Source organism: Podarcis filfolensis (genome assembly GCF_964270895.1).
Source record: "Podarcis filfolensis genome assembly, chromosome: 17".
Classification (NCBI taxonomy): Eukaryota; Metazoa; Chordata; class Lepidosauria; order Squamata; family Lacertidae; genus Podarcis; species Podarcis filfolensis.
The window spans coordinates 1759502-1767586 of record NC_139621.1 but is presented as its reverse complement, the minus strand read 5'-3'; positions in this window follow the sequence as shown (position 1 = coordinate 1767586).

Sequence of the window (8085 nt, the reverse complement as noted above, 5' to 3'; positions counted from 1 at the left end):
CTCCCTGGTTGGTGGCATCTCAGTCTCCCTAATGGTTTTGGTTTGAGGTTGGCTTGGCATCCTCTTGGAGTAGAGCGGTGGTTAGGAGTTGTGGCAGTGGTGGTTCCTGAGTATTGTTGGGTTGCTAAGCTGATCAGGCTTTGGCTGGTGGCTTGTGCAGAGCGTTTGGATTAGGTGGTCATTTGTGTCACTTCTAGCCTGTGTTTCAAGAACTTCTGTAGGGCTTCTGTAGTTGCCTCAGCGGTGCCGCCAAAGCGGGGGGGGGGGGCAGGTAAGAAGATGAGTAGACTAACGGACAGACAGTTCATATAAAGGGAGGGGGTCAGCAGGTAGAGATGCAAAAGATTAGGGGGTGGGGCCAGGGGAAATATTTGTTTCGGAGGGGGTTGTATATACCCCAAAGGGGTGCTGTACTGGGGTCCAGTTAAGGTGGAAGTTGGGGTTGGGAGTGCACTCAGAAGCAGAGACAGACAAATGGGCTATATGTAAAGGGTGGAGGGAGTAAAAGGAAGAAGAAAGAAGAAGGGGGGAGCCGGGGGGGGGGAGAGGAGAGATAGTGCAATAATATCAGCGGTAATAGATTGCAGCAATAGTTTTAGCTATGGTATGAGGGGGGCAAAGTATGATACAGTGATTTGAATGTGTGTATGTGTTTCCTTTAGGGGAAGGGGAGGGGGAGGGAGAAAGGGAGGAGGGAGAGAAAAGGAGAGGAGGAGGGGGAAGGGTGGGAAAAGGAAGGAGAACAAAGGAGAGGGGAGAGGGAGGGTGAACTGTGGCAATGGTATGGGGGAAAGTCTTATTTTAAAAGAGGGGTGGGGGGAGAGGGCTCCCCCCTCAAAAACAATCTGGCGAACAGGCTAAAAAAAGGGGGGGTTGATTTTTTGAAGTAAAGGGGATAGAAAGCAAAATTGGGGATGGAAAGTGAAAGGTGGGATAGAAGGAAAAAATAAGGAGGGGTGAAGAGAGAGAGAGGGGAGAGAAAAAAGGAAGAGAAAAATGGAAGGGGAGAGTTGAGGGGGAGAGTATCAATAGCAATAGCAGTGATATGGAGAAAATTTTTGTTTTAAAAGAGAATAGTGGTCGTAGCAGGGGGGGGGCGAAGGATTCCCCCCTCAAGAAGAAGCTGACAATTAGAATAAAAAGGGCTCTAAAAAGAGGGGGGGAATTGTGTGTGTGTGTTGTTGTTGTGTATATATATATATATATAAAGTTATTTTATTTTAAAAAATGAGTAAGGTACGAAGAGGATAGGTAAAAGAGAGTGGAAAGTCTGGGGCGAAGTGGCAGTCCCAGGAAATGACCTGTGTTGTTTCAGGGCTCTTTTCTGGGTACTGCCACTTTAATTCTTAAGAGGGGAGTTTGAGGTGAAAATAAAATGAGATTTAAGTTGGGGTGTGTGTGTGGAAAAGGGTGTCTTTAAATAGTGTAGAAAAGGTAGAAACAACAATTAAAGTTCAAGTAAAGGGTGGCTGCAGCAGCAGTGGCCCCTCTTTTAAAAAGAAGTATGATAAAAGTAGGTATATGGGGGGGGGGTAAAAAAGATTTTTTAAATTATTTTTTTTTAAAAAAGGGAGAGAGGGGGGAGGAGGAAGGGGTTAACAAAAAGGGGGGTTAAAAAAAAAGAAAAAGAAAGGGGAAAAAAAGGGATAGTTTCTTGTTTTCTGTGCTCTCCTTTGTCATGCGGCTTTTCTCGCTGTTTTCCTTGCCGCTGGAGCTCCGGTCGGGCTCAGCCACGTGTTTTTTTGGAGCCTCTTTTTCCTTCCTGGTGCTCACCTACCTCTCCTCTTTTTTCCCGACGGCAGAGATGGGGGCAGGGGCAGCAGCGGTAAATTTTGGGGCTCCTTTTTCTGTCTTTTTCTTCCTCTCTCCCCTTTCTTTCTCCCTCTTTGCTTTAGCTCCACTGTTCTCCTGGTTTTGGAGCTCCTCTGGGCTGTTGGGGGGGGGTCGGGTGCCTTTCCGGCTCAATCTCAGTCTTGGGGGGGTGTTTTGGCTCCTTTGATAGACTCCCGGGCACCCCCGATTCCTCTCTGCTGGCGGTGCTGGCGGCAGCAGTCTTGGGAGCCCGGGAATCGGACAGGCAGCCTTTTACTCTGGCTGGCTTCAGGAGCTCTTTTCTGCTGTTGCAGCCGCCATGCTGCCACACCGGAACTCCGGAGGTCTGTTCTTAACCTGAAATTGTTCTTAACCTGAAGCACCACTTTAGCTAATGGGGCCTCCCGCTGCCGCCGTGCCGCCAAAGCACAATTTCTGTTCTCATCCTGAAGCAAAGTTCTTAACCTGAAGCACTATTTCTGGGTTAGCGGAGTCTGTAACCTGAAGCGTATGTTACCTGAAGTATATGTAACCTGAGGTACCACTCAGACTTAAAACTTTATTATGAATCAGCCGCTTTTTGCTGGCTGAAAGAATGGATGCTTCTTGAAAACACTGACGTGCTGGATTTAGAAGGTTTTAACAATGTATTTGGGTGGCATGCATATCTGTGGTGTGACAAGGTTAAAGCACATAAAGCGTTCAAAAACCATATTGTCAGAAAAGCACTGTTTAATGTTTGGATAAGATATAAGGACTTGCTTGAAAATAAAACCCCAAGGTGGTTGTCACCAATGGAAGCGAAGGCTCAGAAAAAGCTTAATATGGAGGCCAAATGGCCGAAATATTGGGAAATTTTGGAACAAGAGGGAGACAGATTAAAACTGCAGAGTTTTGAAAAATTAAAAAATAGAGTGCGAGATTGGCTTCATTATTACCAGATAATGGAGGCATATAACTTGGACAAAAAAATTGGCTTCCAGGTAGAAAAATCAAAATTGGAAACAGAACTGCTAGATCCTAAAATTAAGAATTTGTCAAGAATGTATAACTTGCTGTTGAAATGGAATACTCAGGATGAAACGGTGAAATCTGCTATGATTAAATGGGCACAAGATGTTGGACATAATATTATGATGGCTGACTGGGAACAGTTATGGACCACAGGTATGAAGTTCACGGCATGCAATGCCTTAAGAGAGAATATAATGAAAATGATATACAGGTGGTACATGACACCAGTCAAGCTTGCAAAAATCTACCATTTGCCCGATAATAAATGTTGGAAATGTAAAGAGACTGAAGGTACATTCTTTCACCTTTGGTGGACATGCCCAAGGATTAAGACTTTCTGGGAGATGATCTATAATGAAATGAAAAAGGTATTTAAATATACCTTTCTGAAGAAACCAGAGGCCTTTCTCCTGGGCATGGTCGGCCAATTGGTGCCAAAGAAGGATAGAACTTTTTTTATGTATGCCACAACAGCAACAAGAATACTTATTGCAAAGTACTGGAAGACACAAGATCTACCCACCCGGGAAGAATGGCAGATGAAGGTGATGGACTACATGGAACTGGCGGAAATGACTGGCAGAATCCGAGACCAGGGAGAAGAGTCGGTGGAGGAAGATTGGAAGAAATTTAAAGACTATTTACAGAAACATTGTAAAATTAATGAATGTTAGAAGGATGTTGGAATGATGTTATGTGGCTTTAGCAGAAAAGTTATAAAGGATTTGGGAAAAACTGACTGTTAACTGGTGAAAGGAGGGAAAGTAAAGTTACATTATATTAAGATAAATTACAGGACAAAAATTTGAAAAGATGGAAAGGATTTGCTGAAACATAATTGAACTAGAATACAAAAAAGGGAGGTGTGAGGAGGTCAAGGAAATAAGCTAATGAAAGATAAGTTATGGGAAAATTCAGTGTATTTTTTTCCCCTCTGCTTTTTTAGTGGATTTTTTTTGTTTTTTGTTTCTTTTTCTCATTCTTGTTTTTTCTTTATTGTGATGTGTTGTATTGTTTTTGTTTAAAATGGTGTTTTTTGCTTTTTCTTTCTGTAATCTTTAAAACTTTAATAAATATTATTTTTTTAAAAAAGAGAGAGGCAGTGCCTGGGCTGAGGTCACACCAAATGAGCTTCATAGAATCATAGAATAGAATCATAGAATCATAGAGTTGGAAGAGACCACAAGGGCCATCGAGTCCAACCCCCTGCCAAGCAGGAAACACCATCAGAGCACTCCTGACATATGGTTGTCAAGCCTCTGCTTAAAGACCTCCAAAGAAGGAGACTCCACCACACTCCTTGGCAGCAAATTCCACTGTCGAACAGCTCTTACTGTCAGGAAGTTCTTCCTAATGTTTAGGTGGAATCTTCTTTCTTGTAGTTTGGATCCATTGCTCTGTGTCCGCTTCTCTGGAGCAGCAGAAAACAACCTTTCTCCCTCCTCTATGTGACATCCTTTTATATATTTGAACATGGCTATCATATCACTCCTTAACCTCCTCTTCTCCAGGCTAAACATGCCCAGCTCCCTTAGCCGTTCCTCATAAGGCATCGTTTCCAGGCCTTTGACCATTTTGGTTGCCCTCCTCTGGACACGTTCCAGTTTGTCAGTGTCCTTCTTGAACTGTGGTGCCCAGAAATGGACACAGTACTCCAGGTGAGGTCTGACCAGAGCAGAATACAGTGGCACTATTACTTCCCTTGATCTAGATGCTATATTCCTATTGATGCAGCCCAGAATTGCATTGGCTTTTTTAGCCGCCACGTCACACTGTTGGCTCATGTCAAGTACAAACTCAACCAAGACTCCTAGATCCTTTTCACATGTACTGCTCTCAAGCCAGGTGTCACCCATCTTGTATTTGTGCCTCTCATTTTTTTTGCCCAAGTGCAATACTTTACATTTCTCCCTGTTAAAATTCATCTTGTTTGTTTTGGCCCAGTTCTCTAATCTGTCAAGGTCGTTTTGAAGTGTGATCCTGTCCTCTGGGGTGTTAGCCACCCCTCCCAGTTTGGTGTCATCTGCAAATTTGATCAGGATGCCCTTGAGTCCATCATCCAAGTCGTTGATAAAGATGTTGAATAAGACCGGGCCCAAGACAGAACCCTGTGGCACCCCACTAGTCACTCTTCTCCAGGATGAAGAGGAACCATTGATGAGCACCCTTTGGGTTCGGTCAGTCAGCCAGTTACAAATCCACTGAGTGGTAGCATAGTCAAGACCGCATTTTACCAGCTTCTTTACAAGAATATCATGGGGCACCTTGTCAAATGCCTTGCTGAAATCAAGGTAGGCTACATCCACTGCGTTCCCTTCATCTACCAGGCTTGTAATTCTGTCAAAAAATGAGAGCAGGTTAGTCTGACATGACTTATTTTTCAGAAATCCATGCTGACTATTGGTGATCACAGCATTCCTTTCTAGGTGCTCACAGACTGTTTGCTTAATGATCTGCTCCAGAATCTTCCCTGGTATTGATGTCAGAGTGACTGGGCGGTAATTATTTGGGTCCTCTCTTTTCCCCTTTTTGAAAATAGGGACAACATTTGCCCTCCTCCAGTCTGCCGGGACTTCGCCTGTTCTCCAGGAATTCTCAAAGATGACTGCCAGTGGTTCTGAGATCACATCTGCCAGTTCTTTTAATACTCTTGGATGCAGTTCATCTGGCCCTGGAGACTTGAATACATCTAAACAAGCCAAGTATTCTTGTACTATCTCCTTAGTTATTCTGGGCTGTGTTTCCTCTGCTGAATCATTTGCTCCAAATTCTTCAGGTCGGGCATTGTTTTCTTTATCGGAGAAGACTGAGGCAAAGAAGGCATTGAGGAGTTCAGCCCTTTCTGTGTCCCCTGTTTGCATTTCAATTTCAAAAAGGTGGGGCAGAAACAGCCTCGGGGAAGACACCACCCACTCTTTCTCCTTTGTATTCAAACACAATTGGAAATAAGCTGGTTTCCACCATACCATTATTATTATTATCAGGGCTTTTTTTCCAGCTGGAGCTCAGCTCTGGCCCCTCTCAGGCGGGCACTGTTGCCATTCTAAGAGAACAAGGGAGAGGTTCATGGTGAGCACCAGCACTTCTTTTTCTTGGAAAAAAATGATTATTATTATTTACAGTATTCCCCCCATTTATTGAAATCTTGACGCTTTGATTTACCTAACGATGCAAACACTATTGTAGCCAGATATAAACTTTTTCCACTGCCATATTTCTGACTGTTTATGCTGGCAAATTGACAGATGTGAGGCATGTCCATTTTGTGCATTGCCTTTTTTTAAAAAGTAGGTGTATGTTGCTGTTTAAGAAACCACAATGACTCCAGTGGAATTAATTTGTATAACAGGAGCAGATGTATAGGAAGCCTGAAGTGCAAATGAGGCTGGTGGTTGAGAGCCCTACCTTTGATCTGCAGGATCTTCTGACTGCTTGTCAGGTTTTAAGGTGTGACATGAGTCTTCCTTGTGGTCTGCTCCCCCCCTTGCCACTTTTAACATCTTACTGAACCCGCGAGACAATGTGCCCTACATTATGGTTACCAGACGTCCCTGTTTCCTGGGGACTGTCCCCGGATTTATAAATCTGTCCCCGGATTTCATTCAATGTCCCCGGATTTATATTTTAAGTGTTGTAGATTTATTAGTAGGCAATGAATGTTGCGTGATTGGAATATATATATATATATATTTTGTATCTTCTAAAGAGTTAGTTTGTAACAAGTCTAAATGGGGAAAAGAAACAATAGCCGCGAGCGGCAACTCACTTTCACTTTTGACAGCTTTGCATTCCCGATGCGTACGAACTGATTGCAGATAGTAGCCGGTCTCGTAATTGCTTGTTTTTCACCCGAACCTTTCCTTGTAATTTAGGTTAGTCTTTTTTCATCTAATTTGGGTCCGAATTCCTTGTTATCGAGAGTTAAGCGCTTCCCCTGCAAGCTCGGGGCTTCGTTTTCCGGAGTTAGCTATGGCTTCCCTTCAGCCCGCTTACCCTCCCCGCCGCTCTCTTCGCTCCTTTTGGGAGTTACCTGGCGGCCGGGTGGTCTGCGTTTCGGCTCTTGCGGGAACCTGAGTGTCTGGACACCCTCCAGACACTACTTCTGGGGGTCGCTGCGCCCTGTGACCCCCTCGAACCTCCGAAAAACCCGGGATTCTCCGCTTAGGAAAAATCCCCGCTTGCGCTGGAGTCGCTCTCAACCGGAAGTTCAAGAAGAAATCAAGCTAAAAGGGGAGACAGAGGGCTTGAATTTGTTACACCAAGGGTCCTCTTTGGAATTGTGAAAGGGAAAGCTAAGTAAATGACCGCGACTTTACTCTTATAAAAAACTGCGCAATAGAAGAGGAGTCTTCGACTCCATTTTTATACGATGTCGGACTCTTTGTTTGCCCTTCTGTATTTTCTTTAAAAAAAGGAACTCTTTTCATTACTGTTGGTTTCTCTTTTTGCAACGAATATTAGACACCTTTTGGATTAAGCATTTAATGGCCAGTGGTAAATTGGACTAACAATCTATTATTTGGAAATATATACATATTTACTCTCCTAACTTTTGGAGGCTTTGGGCCCCTTGTGGACAGAAGGATAATTACAACTTGTTTTTCTCTTTTTTCGCGTGCTCCATTTTGTTCACTTTATTTGGACTTGACTCAATCAGGAATACAACTGGATTACAAGCATTTACATTAACTGGATTAACTGGATTAGCCTAATTGGTGGCAGAAGAAAGGGGAATTTTTATAACTCTAATAATTTAAATAATTTTTCATTTTTCATTTTTTTTTTGGCGATATAATTGGATTACAAATGGGACAAATATTGTTTTAAAAATGGAATATTATGCATATTAAAAGGATTAGCCTAATTGGTGGCAAGAAGAATATATTTGAAAGGCTTGTGTTTCCAGATAACTATTCTCCCTCAAATTTATCGACTGGTCGGAAAATTTTATAAGCTTAAGAAAGCGTAAAAAAGACAATCTAAAGTGAGACTTATATGCATTACAGAATTTGATTATAAATGTCATATTTGTACTGAGGTCCAGCACATATAAGATTGAAGTGGTGGTGGGTTTTTAAATATTTGAAGTTTTGACGGATATTTGTGAGAATGTCTCATCTACCGAAAAAGGGTGGGGAGGGAGGAACACCAGGAGATAGAAGAGGGTCAAAACCAGAATCAGATTTTAAGGCTGAAATATTGAAAATGTTTGCGGAAATTAGACAAAGTGAGAAGAATATGGAGGATAAACTGGAGCAT